Below are 9,579 nucleotides of genomic sequence, written 5' to 3' on the forward strand. Positions count from 1 at the left end.
TCTACAAGACACATTATAGTCATACTGGGAAGGCTCAAAGATGAAGAGAATTGTAAAAGCAGTAAGAGAAAAGCATCAAGTAACTTATAAGGGAGCTCCTGTCAGACTAACAGCAGACTTCTCAACTGAAACTCTACAGATGGGAAGAAAATAAGATGATATATACAAAATACTGAAAGAAAAAAACTGCCAGGCAAGAATACTATACCCAGCAAGGGTATCCTTCAGAAATGAGGGAGAAATAGTGTATTTCCCAGACAAACAAAAACTGTGGGAGTTCATCAGCACTTGGCAAGCCCTGCAAAAAATTCTTAAGGGAACCCTGCAGCTGGAATCTGAAAAATCATAATCACTACCATGAACACACAAGAAATAACACAACTCACTGGTAAAAGACAAATAAAAAAAAAAAAAAAAAAAAAAGAAAACCAAAATATTATCACCTGAAAAATCCAACAAACATTGAAGATGAATAGGAAAAGGGAAAGAAAGGAACAAAAGATATTTAACTCATCTAAACAAAAAGCAATAAAATGGCAGGAGTAAGACAATGTCTCTCAATAACAACCCTAAATGTAAATAGATTAAGCTCTCCACCCAAATGGCAAAGACTGATGGATTGGATTTAAAAGCTAGACCCAACTATATGCTGTCTTCAAGAGACTCATCTCACCTGTACAGATGCACACAGACTAATAGTGAAGGGATGGAAAAAGATATACCATCAAAACGGAAACCAAAAATGAGCAGGAGAAGCTATTCTTATATCAGATAAAATAGACTTTGAACCCAAAACCATAAAGAGCGACAAAGAAGGTCACTATATAATGATAAAGGGATCTATCCAGCAGGAAGACATAAAAATCATAAATATATATGCACTCAACACCAGAGCACCCAGTTATATAAAGCAAACACTATTAGACCTAAAAAAAGAGATAGGCCCCCATACAATAATAGTGGGGGACCTGAACACCTCTATCTTAGTGCTGGAGAGATCATCCAGGCAACAAATCAACAGAGAAACACAGGATCTAAACTACACTTTAGACCAATTGGACCTGGCAAATATCTACAGAACATTTAACCCAACAACTACAGAATATACGTTCTTCTCATCAAAGCATGGAACATTCTCCAGGATAGACCACATGTTAGGTCACAAATCAAGCCTCAACAAACATAAAAAAATTGAAATTATCCCATGCATTTTTTCAGATCACAACAGATTATAACTAGAAATTAATAACAAGTGAAAATCAGGACAGTATATAAACACTTGGAAAAAACAACAGTCTCCTGAATGACCTATGGGTCCATGAAGAAATAGACTTTGAAGATAAACTTTGAACCAAAAACCATAAAAAGAGATAAAGAAGGCCACTATATAACGATAAAGGGATCTATCCAGCAGGATGACATAACAATCATAAATATATATGCACTCAACAACAGAGCACCCAGTTATATAAAGCAAACACTATTAGACCTAAACAAAAGAGATAAACAGGAAATCAAAAAAATTCTTGAAACTAAAGAAAAACACATCACAAAACCTGGGATACTGCAAAAGCAGTACTATGAGGAAAGTTTATTGCAATTAATGCATCAAAACAAAACAGAAAAATCTCAAAGAAAACAAAAACAAAAACAAAAACAAAAACCCAACCCTATATCTCAAAGAACTAGAAAAACAAGAACAATCCAACCCCCAAATTAGTACACAAAAAGAAATAATTAAGATCAGAGCAGAACTAAATGAAATAGAAACCCAAAAACTGATACAAAAGATCAGTGAAACAAAAAGTTGGTTATTTGAGAAGATAAATAAAATTGACAAATCATTAGCTAGGTTAACAAAAAAAGAAGAGAGAAGACTCAAATAACAAAAATCATAGCTGAAAAAGGAGACAATACAACCAATACCACAGAAATGCAAAGAATCATTAAAAACTATTAGAAACAACTATATGCCAACAAATTTGAAAACCTGGGGGAAATGGACAAATTTCTGGACATACACAAACTACCAAGACTGAACCCAGGAGAAATAGAAAACATGAACAGACCAATAACAAGCAACAACATTGAAGCAGTAATCAGCAGTCTCCCAACAAAGAAAAGTCCAGGACCAGATGGCTTCACTGCTGAATTCTACCAGACATTTAAAGCAGAATTAAATTTTTTATTCCAAAAAATTGAAACAGAGGCTATTCTCCCAAACTTATTCTATGAGGCCAGCATCATCTTGATACCAAAACCAGACAGCGATACAACAAAAATAGAAAACTACAGGCCAGTATCTTTGAGGAACATAGATGCAAAAGTCCTCAACAAAATACTAGCAATCAGAATACAGCAAAACATCAAAAAAATTATGTACCATGATCAAGTGGGATTCATCCTAGGGAGACAAGGATGGTTCAACATACACAAATCAATAAATGTGAACACTACATCAACAAAGTCAAGGGCAAAAACCATATAATTATCTCAATAGATGAGGAAAAAGCATTCAACAACATTCAAGATCGCTTCATGATAAAGGCTCTCAGCAAATTAGGTATAGAATGAAAGTATCTTAACCCAATAAAAGCCATACACGACAAACCCACTGCCAATATCATCCTGAATACAGGAAAGCTGAAAACTTTTCTCTTAAGAACAGGAACAAGACAAGGATGCCCACTACCAGCAGGAGCAATCAGGCAAGAGAAAGAAATACAGGGCATTTAGACTGGAAAAGACAAAGTCAAATGGTCTCAAGTGCAGATGACATGATCATATATATAGATAAACCTAAAGACATTACCAAAAAACTCTTAGAGCTGATTAACAATTTCAGTAATGTTGCAGGATACAAAATCAACATCCAAAAATCAGTAGCATTTTTATTCTCCAATAACAAACTAGCAGAAAAAGAAATCAAGAAAGCAAGCCCATTTAAAATAGTCACCAAAAAACAAACAAACAAACAAAAAAAACCCTGGCAGCCAATTTAACCAAAGGATGGGAAAGATCTCTATGACAAGAACTAAAAACCACTGTTGAAAGAATTTTAAGAGGACACAAAAAGACGGAAGGACATTCCATCCTCTTTGATTGGAAGAACTAATGTGAAAATGTCCATACTACCCAAAGTGATCTACAGATTCAATACAATCCCCATCAAAATACCAGTGCCATTCTTCACAGAAATAGAAAAAAACAATCCTAACATTCATATGGAACAACAAAAGACCATGAATAGCCAAAGCAAACCATACCAAAATAAATAAATAAAGCTGGAGGCATAACACAATCTGATTTCAAGTTATACTATAAAGCTATTGTAACAAAACAGCATGGTACTGGCATAAAAACAGACACTTGGGCCAATGGAACAGAATAGAGAATCCAGAAATCCACCCACAGACCTATAGCCAACTGATCTTTGACAAAGGCAATAACAACATATATTGGGGAAAAGGCTATCTCTTCAATAAATGGTACTGGGAAAATTGGACATCCATATTCAGAAGAATGAAACCAGACCTGCACCTCTCACCATATACCAAAATCAACTCAAAATGGATAAAAGACTTAAATATAACATCTGAAACTATAAAATTCCTAAAGGAAAACAGGAGAAACACTTCAGGAACAGGACTGCACAAAGACTTGATGAGTAAGACTCCAAAGCAAAGCAACAAAAGAAAAAAATAAATAAATGGGAGTATATCAAAATAAAAAGCTTTTCTGCACAGCAAAGTAAACAGTTAACAGAGAGAAATGACGATCTATGGAATGGAAGAAAATATTGGCAAACTATACATCTGATTAGGGATTAACATCCAGAATACACAAGGAACTCAAACAAGTACACAGTAAAAAACCCAAATAACCCAATTAAAAAATGGGCAAAGGAGCTGGACAGGTATTTTGGTTCTTGAAAACATGCTCAACATCACTAATCATCAGGAAAATGCTAATCAAAACCACATTGAGAAGGCCGGCCTGTGGCTCACTTGGGAGAGTGAAGTGCTGATAAAACGAAGGCTATGGGTTCGGATCCTATATAGGGATGGCCGGTTCGCTCACTGGCTGAGCATGATGCTGACAACACCAAGCCAAGGGTTAAGATCCCCTTACTGGTCATCTTTAAAAAAAAAAATTGAGGTGTCATCTCACCACAGTTAGATTGGCTGTAATCAAAAAGACTGAGAGTAACAAATGCTGGTAAGGATGCAGAGAAAGGGGAACTCTTCTACGCTGTTGGTGGGACTGTAAATTAGTACAGCCAGTATGGAAAACAGTATGGAGGTTTCTCAAAGAACTACAGATATATTTACCATACAATTCAGCAATCCCACTTCTGGATAATACATCCAAAGGAATGGAAATCATCATCAGAGTGATACATGCACTCCCATGTTCATTGCAACTCTATTTACAATAGCCAAGATATGGAAATGACATAAATGTCCATTGATGGATGATTAGATAAGGAAAATGTGGCATATATACTCAATGGAATACTACTCAGTTATAAAAAGGATGAAATTTGGCCATTGGCCACAACATGGATGAGCTCGGATAAAATTATGTTAAGTGAAATAAGCCAGATACAGAGGGAAAAATTCTGGATATTCTCACTTATAAATGGAGGTAAGAGAGAAAGAAGGAAGGAAAGATCACAGTAGTGCATTGGACTTGCAGAGGGAGAGAACATACCTAGGGCTGCTGAGGGTGAAGGTGGAGAGGGAGAGGGAGGTTGGGAAAGAAATAGAATATAAATTGCGTATTTCTACTATCTGGCTTTGAAACATTTGAATAAACCTGAAAAAAAGAAAATGGCAGACCAGAGAGAGACTCTCATATTCTCTCCTTTTAAAGCCCTCAGAATCATGCCCCTGACAACCATTATTAATCCATTCACTAGGGCATGGTCCTACAATCTAATCACATCTTCAAGGCCCCACCTTTCAATTACCATAATAGGATTTCCCACCCTCCACAGTTACAGTGGGAATTAAGCTTCTAATGTTTGGACTTTGGGGAATGCAATTCAATCAATCCACAGCATTCTGCCCCCTCCCACCCCAACTTAAGTCCTTTTCAGATGCAAATACATTCATCTCATTCCCAAAGTCTTAACTTGTTTCAAGTCAAAGGACTAAAGTCTCAAGGTCCTATCTATGAAATCAAAACAAGTTATCTACTTCCAAGATACAATAGTAGGACAAACATATAGTACATACTCCAGTTCAAAAAGGGAGAAATAGGCCAAAAGAAAGGGGTGACAGGTCTTGAGCAAGTCTGAAACCCAGCAAGACAGGCATTAAATCTCAAATCTGAAGGATCATGTACCTTGACTCCACGGTCAACATTCTTTGCATGGTGGTGTAGGTGCTGAGTCCCTAAGTCCTCGGGCAGTGATAGAGTTTGGATGTGTTGTCCCCCTAAAACTCATGTGGAAATCTGATTCCGAATGTGGCAGTGTTGGGAGCTGTTTGAGCCATGGGGGTGGATCACTTATGAATGGATTAATGCTCTCCCTGGTTGGGGGGGGGTGTGGGTAGTGAGTGAGTTCTTGCTCTATTAGTTCCCACAAGAGCTGGTTGTGTTGTTTGAAAAACAACCTGGCTGCTTGTTTAAAAGACCTCTTTCTCTCTGTTGCTTCCTCTCACCTTGTGATCTGCTTGTACCTGACAGCTGCTTGCCATTTTCCACCATGAGTAGAAGCAGCCTGAGGCCCACACCAGATGCACCTGTCCCAGAATCATGAACCAAATATACCTCTTTTCTTTATAAGTTACCCAGTTTCAGGTGTTCTGTTATAGCAACACAAAACAGACTAATATAGAAAATTGTTACTCAGGTGTGGGGTGTTGCTATACAGATACCTGAAAATGTGGAAGCAGCTTTGGAACTGGGTAATGGGCAAAGGTTGGAGGAGTTTGGAGGACTCAGAAGAAGATAAAAAGATGAGGGAAAGTTTGGAACATTTTAGAGACTAGTTAAATGGTTGTGACCAGAATGTTGATAGAAATGCAGACAGTAAAGGCCATGCTGATGATGAGGTCTCAGATAGAAAAGAGGAACTTATTGGGAATTGGACAAAAGATCACTCTTGCTACACCATAGCAAGGAACTTGGCTGCATTGTGCCCATGCCCTAGGACTTTGTGGAAGGTGGAACTTAAGAGTTGTGAACCAGAATGTTTGGCAGAAGAAATTTCCAAGCAGCAAAGCATTAACAAAGCATGGCTACCTGCAACAGCCTGTGCTGAGTTATGGCAGAAAAGGCTTGATGTAAACCCAGAATTTAAAGGGTGCAGTAGAGGGACTGATTGCTAAAGACATTAGCATGGCTCTGAGGCAACCAGATGCTAATAGCCAAGACAATGGGAGAAAGGCTCTGACGCCATTTCAGAAGTCTGGAAGGGCACTCCTTCTATCAAAGACCTGGAGGCCTAGGATGCCCGAGTTGTCTGGAGGACAGACCAGGGGCACCACTGCCCTCGGGAACCTGCTCACTGTATCCTGGCTGCGTCTGGAGCAGCCCTGCCTCCATCTGGAGCAGCCCTGCCTCAAGTGGCCCCAAGTGTGGTTCATGCAGCAGCTCTGGAGAACATAAGCCAGAAACCTTGGTGGCATCCATGTTGTGTTAAATATAATCCCCAATGTGGCAGTGTTGGAAGCTGTTTGAGTCATGGGGGTGGATCCCTCATGAGTGGATTAATGCTCTCCCTGGGGGTGGGGGTAGTGAGTGAGTTCTCACCTTATTAGTTCCCATGAGAGCTGGTTGTTTAAAAGACGCTGACACCTCCTCTCTCTCTCTTTCGCTTCCTCTCACCATGTGATCTCCTTGTACCTGCCGACTGCCTGCTGCTTTCCACCATGAGTGGGAGCAGCCTGAGGCCTGCACCACATGCAGCTGTCCCAGAATCATGAGCCAAATAAACCTCTTTTCTTTATAAATTACCCAGTCTCACGCATTCTGTTATAGCAACACAAAATGGACTAACACAGGCAGCTACGCATCTATGGTTTCCTGGTCTCAGGTGATGCTTCAACTATTGCAGGCTGGTGTTGCACGCTGGTAGTTCTACAATTCTGGAGTCCTCCATGGAAGTCCCACTCTCCTGGTTCCACTAGGCATGGCAGTGATGGGTTTTCTCCGGTACAATTCCAACTCCACATTTCTGCTCAGCATTGCTCAAGCAAAGGCTGTATGCAGTAACTCTGCCCTTGTGACAGATCTCTTCCTGGAACTTTTTTTCCCCAGACTTTTTCATACATCCTTTGGAATTGGGTTGAAGGCTCTCAAACCTCCACAGCTCTAGTATTCTGTGAGCCTGCAGACCTAACACCACATGGCCATCGTCAAGGCTTCCAGCTTATATTTTCCAAAGCCACAGGTACAGCCTCACCTGGGGCCAATTTAGCCATGGCTAGAGAAGCCAAAACAGTTGGGGTGCTGGTGTGGGAAGAAACATCCTGAGGTGGCCCCAGGCAGTGAGCCTATGGAGGGTGCCTTGGGCCTGTTCCCCAAGACCATTCTGTCTCCCTAGGCCTCTGGGCCTGTAATAGAAGGGTTGGCCCCAGAGGCTTCTGCAATGCCTTCAGAGCCTTTCCTCACTTCTCTCGATAATCTCTTTCTTTTGTACTAATCTTCCTAGCACCATTGCATTTTTCTCCTAAAAATTCTCTACCACATGGCCAGACTGCAAATTTTCCAAATCTTTACACTCTGCTTCCCTTAATTATACATTGTGGCTTTATGTCATGCCTTTTCTGCCATACTTGAGCATAGGCTGTTGCAAGTAGCCATGGAGCTTCCTGAATGTTTTGCCACTTAGAAATTTTTTCCACCAAATTCTCTGGGTCAGCACCTTTACATTTCACATTCCACAAAACTTTTTGACATGAACAGAATGCAGCCAAGTTTCTTGCCAGTTCATAGCAAGAGTGATCTTTGCCTCAGTTTCCAATAAGTCCCGTCTCATTTGCACCCGAGACCTCCTTAGAATGGTCTTTTATAGTCCATATTTCCATCAGTGTTCTGGTCACCACCATTTAACCAGTGTCTAAAACATCCTAATTTTTCCCTGGCTTTCTTGTTTTCTAAACTCCCACCAGCAGCTAGGCTTTTTCTAGTGTGATCCTTCAAATTCTTCCAGCCTTTCCTCAAAACCCAGTTCCAAAGCCACTTCCACATTTTCAAGTATTTTTTTTATAAGCAACACACTACTTCTCTGGTACCAATTTTCTGCGTTAGTCCATTTCTGTTGCTTATAATAAAAATACTGGGTGATTTTTAAAGAAAACAAAGTATATTGCTTATAGTTTCAGAGGCTGGGAAGTCCAAAGTCCAGGGAACATATCTGGTGAGGGTCTTCTTTTGTGTTGGCTTTACAGAAATGCAGGGGTCTCACATGGCAGAAAATGGTGGAGCAGAGAGAGAGAGAATCTCATGTGCTCTCTTTTTAAACTCCTCTGAACCATGCCTCTGCCCATCATTATTAATCGATTCACTAAGGCCTGGTCCTAAAATCTAATCATCTCTTCAAGGCCCCACCTTTCAATTACCATAATAGGATTTCCCACCCTCAAAAGTTACAGTGGGAATTAAGTTTCTAATATATGGATTTTGGGGTATGTAGTTCCATCAGTCCACAACATCTCCCTACAAAGTGCCCAGCACAGTGCCTGGCAATGGGACTGGTGGTAAGCCCAGGAAGTGAAGCCAGTCAAAATAGGCTCTCAATACATGATTGCTTCCTTTGTTGAATGATCCAAGTTCTCAAATGGGATTTAAGTCCACTGGGAAAAGATTAATACATAAGCATCACAAAGAGAAAAAGGTGGCCAACTTCACATTAATTGATATGATTGACATCGAAACATAATTATTAAAAAGAATAAACGTACAAGGAATCTGCCAAAAGAATCATTTGTTTGCTACTAAGGAGGGCAGAAGTGGGAGGAGGTGGTGTTTAAGTTTGTAATTGGGGTGATGTCCTGGTTGGTAACCAAGTACTCTGCCTGGGTAGTACAGAGTGTTGTAAACAAGACTGAACACCAGAGCCATACTGGATGGATCCAATTCCCAACTCTGTCACTATCTCTGTGATCTTGTTCAAGTTGCTTCACCTGTTTGTCCTCATTTTTTCCATCTGCAAAATGGGATGCTGGTGTTAATATGTAACTGGCTGTCTAGGATTATTATTATGATTCAGTAAGTTAATATACATAAGGCACCTAGAATAATGTCCAGTGCATAGTAAACTTTCAATGAATGGTAGCTTTTTTTGTCATTGTTATTATCTTTTGGGGGAGGTGAAGGCTTTGCTATAGTAGGAAGCTGATGGAGTTAAGGGAGTTACTTAGAAATCCTTAGCCATCAATATTGGCTAGGGCAGTATCAAACATGGAAGTAGATAAATGCAGCCTTATTGTTCTCTTTTCTCAATGTTTGTCCAGCATCCTTGATCTAATGTGCTAGAAGGAGCTGCTGCCTTGTATCTTTAAAGTATAAGTGAAAAAGTATTTGGGAGATGCCTTGGGGCACCTTGTCCATTCAGCTAGAGAATGA

The sequence above is a fragment of the Galeopterus variegatus genome, unplaced genomic scaffold (assembly GCF_000696425.1).
Source record: "Galeopterus variegatus unplaced genomic scaffold, G_variegatus-3.0.2 Scaffold3195, whole genome shotgun sequence".
In the NCBI taxonomy this organism is placed as follows: domain Eukaryota; kingdom Metazoa; phylum Chordata; class Mammalia; order Dermoptera; family Cynocephalidae; genus Galeopterus; species Galeopterus variegatus.